The sequence below is a fragment of the Nerophis lumbriciformis genome, linkage group LG22 (genome assembly GCF_033978685.3).
Source record: "Nerophis lumbriciformis linkage group LG22, RoL_Nlum_v2.1, whole genome shotgun sequence".
NCBI classification, from domain to species: domain Eukaryota; kingdom Metazoa; phylum Chordata; class Actinopteri; order Syngnathiformes; family Syngnathidae; genus Nerophis; species Nerophis lumbriciformis.
In genome coordinates this window covers 27,953,844-27,967,360 of record NC_084569.2, presented here as the reverse complement: position 1 = coordinate 27,967,360, position 13,517 = coordinate 27,953,844, and the positions used below count along the sequence as shown (strand labels likewise).

The 13,517-nt window shown below is 38.6% G+C and overlaps 1 protein-coding gene across 1 annotated transcript in view; it reads left to right on the top strand.

Annotated features, from left to right (window-relative positions):
• The first annotated feature begins 9,296 nt into the window (after positions 1–9,296).
• The window catches only part of prr36b (proline rich 36b), a 62,173-nt gene continuing 57,952 nt past the window's right edge, over positions 9,297–13,517 (top strand). Inside the window, exon 1 of the mRNA XM_061973508.2 lies at positions 9,297–9,547. The gene's annotated coding sequence lies outside the window, so the exon portion shown is untranslated. The remainder of the gene's footprint in view (positions 9,548–13,517) is intronic.

The following is a 13,517-nucleotide window of genomic DNA, read 5'->3' as shown; positions in this document are numbered from 1 at the left end:
AGCCATTAATATGCTATTTGACAACTAACAATTAGCACTTAAGTTGTCAGCTAGAAATTAATACACCTGTGGCCAGCTAGCGATTAGCACACTATGGATGTTAATCACTAACTGATATGCACATTGGTTGTCAGCTAGCAATTAAATCACTAGTTTCCAGCTAGCGGTTTGCCTGCTAGTTGCCAGCTAGCAATTAGCACACTATTGTCAGCTAGCGATTAGTTCTCTATTTGCCAGGTATTGATTAGCGCTGTAGTTGCTAGTCTGCCATTATCAAACTAGTTGCCAGCTAGCAATCATCGCACTAGTCCCCACCTAGAAGAGGCAACTAGCTCCAAGCTAGTTATTTGCTCGCTGGCTGTCAGCTAGCGGTTATCACAACAGTGGCTAGCTAGCAATTAACGCTCTAGTTTCCAGATAGCGATTATCATTCTAGCTGGCAACTAGGATGCTAATCACTAGCTGATATGCACACTGGTTGTCAGCTAGCAATTAAATCACTAGTTGCCAGCTAGTGGTTTGTCTGCTAGTTGCCAGCTAGCAATTAGCACACTATTGTCAGCTAGCGATTAGTTCTCTATTTGCCAGGTATTTATTAGTGCTGTAGTTGCTAGTCAGCTATCATCAAACTAGTTGCCAGCTAGCAATCATCACACTAGTCCCCACCTAGAAGTGGCAACTAGCTCCAAGCTAGTTATTTGCTTGCTAGCTGTCAGCTAGCGGTTATCACAACAGTGGCGAGCTAGTAATTAACGCTCTAGTTTCCAGATAGCGATTGTCATTCTAGCTGGCAACTAGGATGCTAATCACTAGCTGATATGCACACTGGTTGTCAGCTAGCAATTAAATCACTAGTTGCCAGCTAGTGGTTTGTCTGCTCGTTGCCAGCTAGCAATTAGCACACTATTGTCAGTTAGCGATTAGTTCTCTATTTGCCAGGTATTGATTAGCGCTGTAGTTGCTAGTCAGCTATCATCAAACTAGTTGCCAGCTAGCAATCATCACACTAGTCCCCACCTAGAAGTGGCAATTAGCTCCAAGCTAGTTATTTGCTTGCTAGCTGTCAGCTAGCGGTTATCACAACAGTGGCTCGCTAGTAATTAACGCTCTAGTTTGCAGATAGCGATTATCATTCTAGCTGGCATCTAGGATGCTAATCACTAGCTGATATGCACACTGGTTGTCAGCTAACAATTACATCACTAGTTGCCAGCTAGTGGTTTGTCTGCTCGTTGCCAGCTAGCAATTAACACACTATTGTCAGCTAGCGATTAGTTCTCTATTTGCCAGGTATTGATTAGCGCTGTAGTTGCTAGTCAGCCATTATCAAACTAGTTGCCAGCTAGCAATCATCGCACTAGTCCCCACCTAGAAGTGGCAACTAGCTCCAAACCAGTTATTTGCGTGCTAGCTGTCAGCTAGCGGTTATCACAACAGTGGCTCGCTAGTAATTAACGCTCTAGTTTCCAGATAGCGATTATCATTCTAGCTGGTAGCTAGGATGCTAATCACTAGCTGATATGCACACTGGTTGTCAGCTAGCAATTAAATCACTAGTTGCCAGCTAGCGGTTTGCCCGCTAGTCGCCAGCTAGTAATTATCGCTCTCGTTGCCAGATAGCAATTAACACTGTATTTGCCAGCAAGTGATCATTATGCTAGTTGCCAGTTAGCGATTAAAAATACTAGTTGTCAGCTAGCAATCATCGCGGTAGTTTCCACCTAGCAAATAGCATGCTAGTTTCCAGCAAGCGATTTGTGCGCCGGTTGTCAACTAGCCATTAGTACACCAGTTGTCAACTAGTGATTTGTGCACCGGTTGTCAACTAGCCATTAGTACACCAGTTGTCAACTAGCCGTTAGTACACCAGTTGTCAACTAGCCGTTAGTACACCAGTTGCCAACTAGCCATTAGTACACCAGTTGTCAACTAGCCGTTAGTACACCAGTTGTCAACTAGCCGTTAGTACACCCGTTGTCGACTAGCCGTTAGTACACCAGTTGTCAACTAGCCATTAGTACACCAGTTGTCAACTAGCCGTTAGTATACCAGTTGTCTACTAGCCATTAGTACACCAGTTACCAACTAGCCATTAGTACACACGTTGTCAACTGGCCGTTAGTACACCAGTTGTCAACTAGCCATTAGTACACCAGTTGCCAACTAGCCGTTAGTATACCAGTTGTCAACTAGCCATTAGTACACCAGTTGTCAACTAGCCGTTAGTACACCAGTTGTCAACTAGCCATTAGTACACCAGTTGTCAACTGGCCGTTAGTACACCAGTTGTCAACTGGCCGTTAGTACACCAGTTGTCAACTAGCCATTAGTACACCAGTTGTCAACTAGCCATAAGTACACCAGTTGTCAACTAGCCATTAGTACCCAAGTTGTCAACTAGCCATTAGTACACCAGTTGTCAACTATCCATTAGTACACCAGTTGTCAACTAACCATTAGTACACCAGTTGTCAACTAGCCGTTAGCACACCAGTTGTCAACTAGCCATTAGTACCCAAGTTGTCAACTAGCCATTAGTACACCAGTTGTCAACTATCCATTAGTACACCAGTTGTCAACTAGCCATTAGTACACCAGTTGTCAACTAGCCGTTAGTACACCAGTTGTCAACTAGCCATTAGTACACCAGTTGTCAACTAGCCATTAGTACACCAGTTGTCAACTAGCCGTTAGTACACCAGTTGTCAACTAGCCATTAGTACACCAGTTGTCAGCAAGCAATTAGCGCACTATTTATCAGCTAGGCATTAGCGTCCCTACAATGTTATTATTTGGATATCTTAGTATTTCACAATAACACAGTAGCTTTAGGACCGGCTTATTTCAAACATCATTTTGACAAGATATATAAGTTGTTTAAGACTACCCGCTCTGCAGAGTTGTAACAACAAGCTACAGTCCCATTATGAGGTGTTTAATAGCAAGGAATGGATGGTGTTGGACTTTGGCGAGCGCGGCAGAGAAGAGGCGCACAAAAGGAGGGGCGAGAGGAGACACAAAAGAGTGGCGCAGACAGAGCGGGGCGGCAGACGAGAGACAGGCGGCACGATGCCCACCCAGCCGGGCGACCGTGAAAAGACCTTTCTGACGAGCAGAGACAAAAGCGTGTAAGCTGTGAAATAACACCGACACTGTTCAGTCCTGCACAAGCTGACCAAAACACTGCTGCTCCTTCTTTTTGCTTCCTTTTCTACACAATTTCTGCTCTGTTGGCTTTGACTGAATGGACTGACAGGTGTTGCATGTCTAAATAATAGGTCATCATTATTTTATAATATTTGTGTATAAATACATATATATAATAACCTAATATATATATATATATATATATATATAATGAAATAATATACATAATACATATATGTATGAATAAGTAAGTATATAGTAAAATATTGTATATAATAAATAAATGTATGTATAAATGACTTTATATGTAATAAGATCATTTTTATAACAATAATATATATAACAAATACACATATGAATAAATATATACAACAAAATAATATATATAATAAATAAGTCAATGTATGCTTGAATATATATATATATATATAATAAAATAATATATATAATGAATTAATGCATATATTAAATGTAATACATGATAAAATAATGTATATAAAAATATATAATAAATATATATACAAAAATAATGTATGTATTACATAAATAATCAATAAATAAATGTATATATGAAGAAATATACATAATAACATGTCTATAATTAATTATGTAATAAACATTATATAGTAAAATAATGTATATAATAATAGTATACATCATAAATAAGTAAATATACAGTACATATATATATATATATATATATATATATATATATATATATACATATATATATATGAATACATACAATCAAATAATGTATATAATAAATAAAGCTATGTATCAAGATATGTACCCCGCGACCCCGAAAGGGACAAGCGGTAGAAAATGGATAGATGGATGGATAAATATATATAATAAAATAATGTATATAATAATAATATATGTAATAAATAAATATATATATATATATATATATATATATATATATATATATATATATATATATATATATATATATATATATATATATATATATGTATGAATAATTATACAAAGTACAATACATTATACAGTATAATAATATTTATAATAAATAAATGTATGCATATATAATAAAATAATGTATATAATAATACACATGTAATGCATGTATCAATGCATAAACATGCATAGTAAAATAATACATATAAGATATATAAAAATTAGATATATAATAATAGTATATATGATAAATTAGCATTTTTCAATGAATAAATATATATAATAGAATAATGTAAATAATATAAATATATATAATAAGTAAATGTATCTATAAATGAAGATTTTTTTTATTTTAAATGTATATAATAATAATGATGATTAAAATAACAAATAATAATAGGTAAACATGTTATTACTACAAAAAAATAACTCATCATGCAAATGATCACAACCAACAGGTTTTTGGTCTACAAGTGTGTCATAAAAACTCAGCGCTCTGTGCGTGCGTGCGTGCGAGTGTGTGCGAGTGTGCGAGTGTGTGTGTGTGTGTGTGTGTGTGTGTGTGTGTGTGTGCGTGTGTGTGTGTGTGTGTGTGTGTGTGTGTGTGTGTGTGTGTGTGTGTGTGTGTGTGTGTGTGTGTGTGCATTGAGCCATGAAGAAAGGAAGAAAAGGTTTGAGGAGGAAAGAAAAGAGGAGGGAGGACACAAGGCGACCGGGAGGAACTCTGGCAGGTGATTGGCTGACTCGGCCAGAGGTGACATCATTTCTCATTTGAATAATCCCTCACCCTAGGACGTGATTGGCTGCTCGGTTCACTATTCACTCCTTTCAATTTCTGCATGGCGCGCTGTCTGTTCAATGATGCCTTCAGGGAAGATTAGTAACTTCCACCTCTCAGTGGGTCGCCTTTATAATACAAATGGTGACGTCACCATGTGCACGCTCCAGTTACACTATGTCACTTGTTTATGTAGAAACTTGTCATAAGTCAGGTTTAAGTATTTTTATTTCAACAAATAATGTTTGGACGACATGCTAATATCTTTGTTAATAGTATTATTTAGCTTTATTGATGTATTACATTATATATATAAATATATATTGTACATGTGTATGTTTTGTACAGTGTTATATTTTCGTTTTCTATTATTTTCTGAATTATTTTGCACAACTTGGCTCAAATAATTGAACATAATGAAAGTGAATCATTATTACATTGTATTGTTGTATTTACACAATAATTTATCGAGGTTTAATGATATTATTACACAATTGCACATGCATTTGATTAATATGTATACACACACACACATATATATATATATATATATATATATATATATATATATATATATATATATATATATATATATATATATATATATATATATTTTGTTTGTTTGTTTTTTCAAGTACAAATTAAATGGTTTAGAAATCATATATTTAAGCATTTATTTTTATTTGACCAAAGATGTTTGAAATATGTGTTAATATAACTGTTGCACAATCAGATAATAATAATATATATTGTTTGCTTTTGATTCATTTTTTTATTTTGTGTGTTTGGTGTAGCCTTTGCGTGTCTTCTACAGTTTAAATTTCTATTACTTTATTATGCGTGGTTAATTTTGCTCAAATAATTGTACATAATAAAGGTGAATCACTGTATTATTGCATGAATATTGTTACAACGTTTGTTATATTTATACATTTTATATGATTTACAAATAATAAATACGTGAAAAAAATTGTTTTATGGATCAAGTCACTCACACTTTAAATAATTGTATTGTACTAATAAAATAACGACTAATAATAACTAGCAACATTTTACTAGTAACAGTGAACACACACACACACATATATATATATATATATATATATATACATACACACATACACATATACTGTATATATACATACACACATATATATACACATATATATATATATATACATATATACACACACACACATTATTATACATGTTTATACACACATATATATATACATATATACACATATACACATGTTGTCTGTCTATCTGTGTTGGCCCTGCGATGAGGTGGCGACTTGTCCAGGGTGTACCCCGCCTTCCACCCGATTGTAGCTGAGATAGGCTCCAGCGCCCCCCGCAACCCCGAAGGGAATAAGCGGTAGAAAATGGATGGATGGATATACAAACCCTGTTTCCATATGAGTTGGGAAATTGTGTTAGATGTACTGTAAATATAAACGGAATACAATGATTTGCAAATCATTTTCAACCCATATTCAATTGAATATGCTACAAAGACAACATATTTGATGTTCAAACTGATAAACTTTTTTTTTTTGCAAATAATCATTAACTTTAGAATTTGATGCCAGCAACACATGACAAAGAAGCAATAAATACTGATAAAGTTGAGGAATGCTCATCAAACACTTATTTGGAACATCCCACAGGTGTGCAGGCAAATTGGGAACAGGTGGGTACCATGATTGGGTATAAAAGTAGATTCCATGAAATGCTCAGTCATTCACAAACAAGGATGGGGCGAGGGTCACCACTTTGTCAACAAATGCGTGAGCAAATTGTTGAAGAGTTTAAGAAAAACCTTTCTCAACCAGCTATTGCAAGGAATATCATCAAAGGGTTCAGAGAATCTGGAGAAATCACTGCACGTAAGCAGCTAAGCCTGTGACCTTCGATCCCTCAGGCTGTACTGCATCAACAAGCGACATCAGTGTGTAGAGGATATCACCACATGGGCTAAGGAACACTTCAGAAACCCACTGTCAGTAATTACAGTTGGTCGCTACATCTGTAAGTGCAAGTTAAAACTCTCCTATGCAAGGCAAAAACCGTTTATCAACAACACCCAGAAACGGATTCGGCTTCGCTGGGCCTGAGTTCATCGAAGATGGACTGATACAAAGTGGAAAAGTGTTCTGTGGTCTGACGAGTCCACATTTCAAATTGTTTTTGGAAACTGTGAACGTCGTGTCCTCCGGACCAAAGAGGAAAAGAACCATCCGGATTGTTATAGGCGCAAAGTTGAAAAGCCAGCATCTGTGATGGTATGGGGGTGTATTAATGCCCAAGACATGGGTAACTTACACATCTGTGAAGGCACCATTAATGCTGAAAGGTACATACAGGTTTTGGAGCAACATATGTTGCCATCCAAGCAACGTTACCATGGACGCCCCTGCTTATTTCAGCAAGACAATGCCAAGCCACGTGTTACATCAACGTGGCTTCATAGTAAAAGAGTGCGGGTACTAGACTGGCCTGCCTGTAGTCCAGACCTGTCTCCCATTGAAAATGTGTGGTGCATTATGAAGCCTAAAATACCACAACGGAGACCCCCGGACTGTTGAACAACTTAAGCTGTACATCAAGCAAGAATGGGAAAGAATTCCACCGGAGAAGCTTAAAAAATGTGTCTCGTCAGTTCCCAAACATTTACTGAGTGTTGTAAAAAAGGAAAGGCCATGTAACACAGTGGTGAACATGCCCTTTCCCAACTACTTTGGCACGTGTTGCAGCTATGAAATTCTAAGTTAATTATTATTTGCAAAAAAATAATAAAGTTTATGAGTTTGAACATCAAATATGTTGTCTTTGTAGCATATTCAACTGAATATGGGTTGAAAAGGATTCGCAAATCATTGTATTTCGTTTATATTTACATCTAACACAATTTCCCAACACATATGGAAACGGGGTTTGTATATATATATATATATACATACTGTATATATAGGCCTATATATATATAATATATACTGTATATAGGTGTCATTGTATTATTACACAATTGCCTACACATCTATTATATTTGCATGCACAAATAAAACATTTTTGAAATCAAATACATCATGGTGACAAGCAGATATTTAAGTATTTATTTTTCCAAAATTTTGAAATATATGTTTGTACTATTTTTTTGCATGATCTGATAATAATAAGAGTATATATTTTTTTTATTTTTTTTTATTGTGTGTATGTTTAGAAGAATATTAAATATTTATTTTCTATTATTTGATAATTTCGCACAAATAAGTGTACATAATGTGTTAGACACTTTAAAAAGTTGAGATCATGCATTCTTGTATGTACTAAATATGGATGTTGACTGTTCATACTGTCCAGCTCATTGCCATTGTTTTTATATGGTAATGATTTAATAAAGTTAAAGTTACCCACATATGCGGTCCTCTCCAAGGTTTCTCATAGTCATTCACATCGACGTCCCACTGGGGTGAGTTTTTCCTTGCCCTTATGTGGGCTTTGTATACCGAGGATGTCGTTGTGGCTTGTGCAGCCCTTTGAGACACTTGTGATTTAGGGCTATATAAATAAACATTGATTGATTGATTGATTGATTGATAAAGTTTGGAATTTGATATGTCTTGATTTTTTAATTATTATTCTAAGTAAATATTTTAAGCAGTTTCCATTTTCAAAACAAAGAAAGGGTAAGTTGGTCAAAATTAATACAATTGAGTACAAAAATTATTTTTTCATTAAATGTTACTTATTTTAATTAAGTCTTGTGTGTTTAATATGCTGATGTTTTTTTTACATTGATTTTACTAAATTTCTTGACTTTTTCTGTAAACGCAACTTCATCTTTTTGCATAAATCGAAATGCATATTATTAAGTTCTACTTACTCAAAATACCAATTAGTTGACTAAACTAACAAAAAGTGCTTGGAAACTGTTGCCTTATTTTTATTGAGTTAGATCTAGGCAACAGTTTTTACAGTGTAGACTTAGACTTCCTTTTTATTGTCATTCAAATTTGATCTTTACAGTACAGATAAGAACGGAATTTCGTTGCATTAGCTCATGGCAGTGCAGGATAAAAAAAGCAATAAGGTGCAGATATAAATAAATAGATTACTGTACAGATAAATATATGTGTTGATGTATTTATAATTTTTTTTTATTGAATATGTACATATTCAAAGCTCTTAAATCGTCGCAAATATTTCCAATGTCACCCCGTCCTTCAGCACTTGTATTCGCTCTTCCAAATGGCCATATATCTATCGACGACCTCGCTCAGCTTCCAGTTATCCCACGTTTTCCCCGGTCCGTGAAAGCATCCCTCTCCTCCGCCTGTCCATCCATCGGTTCCCGGGTCTGCGCGCGTGACAGCTTGTGTGCACGTGTGTGTGTGTGCGTGAGCGCGCGCGCGGGTGTTTGTGCGCGCGTTTTTTTGCGCGTGTGGTTAATGAAGCGTCACTCTCTCTCTCTCTCTCTCTCTCTTTCTTCCTCCCAGCGAACAAGCATCACTTGTTTAAAAAAAAAAGAGCCCAAAAAAAGAAGAAAGGAGGAGAAGTTGCTCGACTGGAAGCCGTCAACACGTCTACGTTGTGACCTCCTTCTTCATCGTTTCTTCGCGTAGAACCTGAAGAGGCAGCCGGCGAAGACTGGGCGTAGCTGGGCTGGATCTTGCTAGCTCGCCGCTGCACTGCCTGGTGGTGAGTGTTAGCATGCTAGCATCACTTTTCTCACCGGCGTGGCTAATTATCGCTCATTTAGACAATAAAACCTTCATTTTGGCGTCCTTTCCGCGTTGAAGAAAGGCGACCGGGGCCTTTTTGTACGTACCCCGCTGGTTATTATTCACAAAATAGTCAACAGTTTGCCATGTTAATTAATATAGGATGATGTCAAGGCGTTTTGCCTCAGTTTCACTTTCACATTGGCTGAAAAGGGCTTTATATGGGCGGTGGCGGGCAGCATGGGAGCTGGATGGAGCTGAGCTAAAACACATTTATTCTTGTAAAAAATGCTCACTTGGAGAATGTATGTTGTCTCTTTTCCAGAGAGATTTGTCAACATTGTCCATCTTTCTTTTTTTTTTCAAATTCTGCATCCCCCTCACCCTCATGCTACACCGTGGATGCCCATTGTTCTGGGAGTGCTCAGAAATGTTCTTGTCTCATTTTTGTGTGTGTGTGTGTGTGTGTGTGTGTGTGTGTGTGTGTGTGTGTGTGCGTGCGTGCGTGCGTGCGTGTGTGTGTGTGTGCGTGTAGGCTAGGGTTGGGTGGGCGGGGGGCCGGGGCTGTCTGCAGCTCTATTGAAATGAAACCTTTCATATTAAAGTACCAAAAAGAAGAATTCACCCACACCTCGAAGAAGCTGTTAGAATCCCAGGATATATATATATTTTTTTCATTTTTTTTTTTTTGTGAAAACGTACAAAAGAAAATATATATATATACACCGTATTTTTCGGAGTATAAGTCGCACCTGCCAAAAATCCATCCATCCATCCATCCATCCATCCATCTTCTTCCGCTTATCCGAGGTCGGGTCGCGGGGGCAGCAGCCTAAGCAGGGAAGCCCAGACTTCCCTCTCCCCAGCCACTTCGTCCAGCTCTTCCTGTGGGACCCCGAGGCGTTCCCAGGCCAGCCGGGAGACATAGTCTTCCCAACGTGTCCTGGGTCTTCCCCGCGGCCTTCTACCGGTCGGACGTGCCCTAAACACCTCCCTAGGGAGGCGTTCGGGTGGCATCCTGACCAGATGCCCGAACCACCTCATCTGGCTCCTCTCGATGTGGAGGAGCAGCGGCTTTACTTTGAGCTCCCCCCGGATGGCAGAGCTTCTCACCCTATCTCTAAGGGAGAGCCCCGCCACCCGGCGGAGGAAACTCATTTCGGCCGCTTGTACCCGTGATCTTGTCCTTTCGGTCATAACCCAAAGCTCATGACCATAGGTGAGGATGGGAACGTAGATCGACCGGTAAATTGAGAGCTTTGCCTTCCGGCTCAGCTCCTTCTTCACCACAACGGATCGATATAGCGTCCGCATTACTGAAGACGCCGCACCGATCCGCCTGTCGATCTCACGATCCACTCTTCCCTCACTCATGAACAAGACTCCGAGGTACTTGAACTCCTCCACTTGGGGCAAGATCTCCTCCCCAACCCGGAGATGGCACTCCACCCTTTTCCGGGCGAGAACCATGGACTCGGACTTGGAGGTGCTGATTCTCATCCCAGTCGCTTCACACTCGGCTGCGAACCGATCCAGTGAGAGCTGAAGATCCTGGCCAGATGAAGCCATCAGGACCACATCATCTGCAAAAAGCAGAGACCTAATCCTGCAGCCACCAAACCAGATCCCCTCAACGCCTTGAGTGCACCTAGAAATTCTGTCCATAAAAGTTATGAACAGAATCGGTGACAAAGGGCAGCCTTGGCGGAGTCCAACCCTCACTGGAAACGTGTCCGACTTACTACCGGCAATGCGGACCAAGCTCTGGCACTGATCATACAGGGAGCGGACTGCCACAATCAGACAGTCCGATACCCCATACTCTCTGAGCACTCCCCACAGGACTTCCCGAGGGACACGGTCGAATGCCTTCTCCAAGTCCACAAAACACATGTAGACTGGTTGGGCAAACTCCCATGCACACTCAAGGACCCTGCCGAGAGTATAGAGCTGGTCCACAGTTCCACGACCAGGACGAAAACCACACTGTTCCTCCTGAATCCGAGGTTCGACTATCCGGCGTAGCCTCCTCTCCAGCCTTCCCGGTAAGGTCTAAGGTCTATTCAGGTGTACCTGCCGAAAATGCATAATAAAAAAGGAAAAAAACATATATAAGTCGCACTGGAGCCCGGCCAAACTATGAAAAAAACTGCGACTTATAGTCCGAAAAATACGGTATATTAGGGTTGCAACTAACGATTAATTTGATAATCGATTATCTGTCGATTATTACTTCGATTAATCGATTAATAACCGGATAAAAGAGACAAACTACATTTCTATCCTTTCTAGTATTTTATTGGGGAAAAACCCATCATACTGGCACCATGTACTGGACATTGGGGATGCAGCATACAGAAATAATAACACAGAAATGTAACTCATCAGATCAGAACTGAATCAGATATTGTACACGTTTCTGTTGTGAATAATAAAGGATTCATTTTAGGCTGCCTCTGAATAATAGCATGAAATATTCCAGCACCTTCATAACGTTTAGTTATACTAAAGCATCACTCAAATCTAAATATATTTATATAGCTTTATGGGGCCCGGCTACATTGATCCATTATGAAACCAACCTGAGATATTTCTGTCCGTTACGTTTATTTCGAAATTGGTAACCGTGCGTTTTCTCTCTCAAAACGGAGTCAAATGTGCCGGAGACACAACACATTATCAGCCCCGCGTTGCAACAAAGGCATAACGTTAACGTTACTCACAAAAAAAGCTGAACTCATGAATGCCTGTTGCCACTATGGACTTAAAAAGTTACGTACTGTGAGTTCTTCCCTTCATCCATGGCTCCAACATGTTTCCTTTTCAGGTGCTCCTGAAGCAATGTTGTACTTCCGTGCCATTTTGCAGGAAAACTGTCTTCTTTGAAGTCTTTAAAGTAAAGTGTTCCCACACTTTTGACGACTTAGGTCGTACACTTTTCTCCATTGAAGCAATAACCTCAAGATGTTTCTCCGCTAAAATATCCGTACTGTTTTCCTGCGCCATTTTTCAAATGTTTCCAGCAATGAGATGGCGTCGTCACGTGAGCTGCACATGACACATGATTGGCTAGCTTACCTCCACCTCATGAGACGTAGCCTGTTTTGTACTGTTTTTGTACTTATTTTGATTATTGTTTCTCAGCTGTTTGTAAATGTTGCAGTTTATAAATAAAGGTTTATAAAACAAACCAAAAAAACAAACCAAAAAAATAACAAAATAAAAATAAACAAAAAAAAAGCCTCCGCGCATGTGCATAGCATAGTTCCAACGAATCGATGACTAAATTAATCGCCAACTATTTTGATAATCGATTTTAATACATGTATATATATATATATATATATATATATATATATATATATATATATAGTAACATGCAATCTAATTTCTTAACGACGCTGCCATTTTACTCAGGGAATCATTAGCCGGAGAACCTCGCTGGCGAGGCCCAGCAGGCACAAGATATTGAAACAACGTTGAGATTTTGTTGAATTAGGTTCTGAGGTTGAGCAACTCAAACTTAACATTGGAGCAACCTGCTTTTTGACGCCGTTTAATCAGCGTCAGGTTCTGAAGTAGACCCTGAGCATGAACTAGTCAGACTAGATCTGACCAATCTAAGTCTATGACCATGAACTAGTCAGACGAGATCATCTGACCAATCTAAATCTATGAGCATGAACTGGTTGGACTAGATCTGACCAATCGAATTCTATGAGCATGAACTAGTCAGACTAGATCTGACCAGTCTAAGTCTATGAGCATGAACTGGTTGGACTAGATCTGACCAATCTAAGTCTGTGACCATGAACTAGTCAGACGAGATCATCTGACCAATCTATGTCTATGACCATGAACTAGTTGAACTAGATCTGACCAATCTAAGTCTGTGAGCATGAACTAGTCTGATTTGATAGGACGAATCCCAGTCTATAAGCATGAAC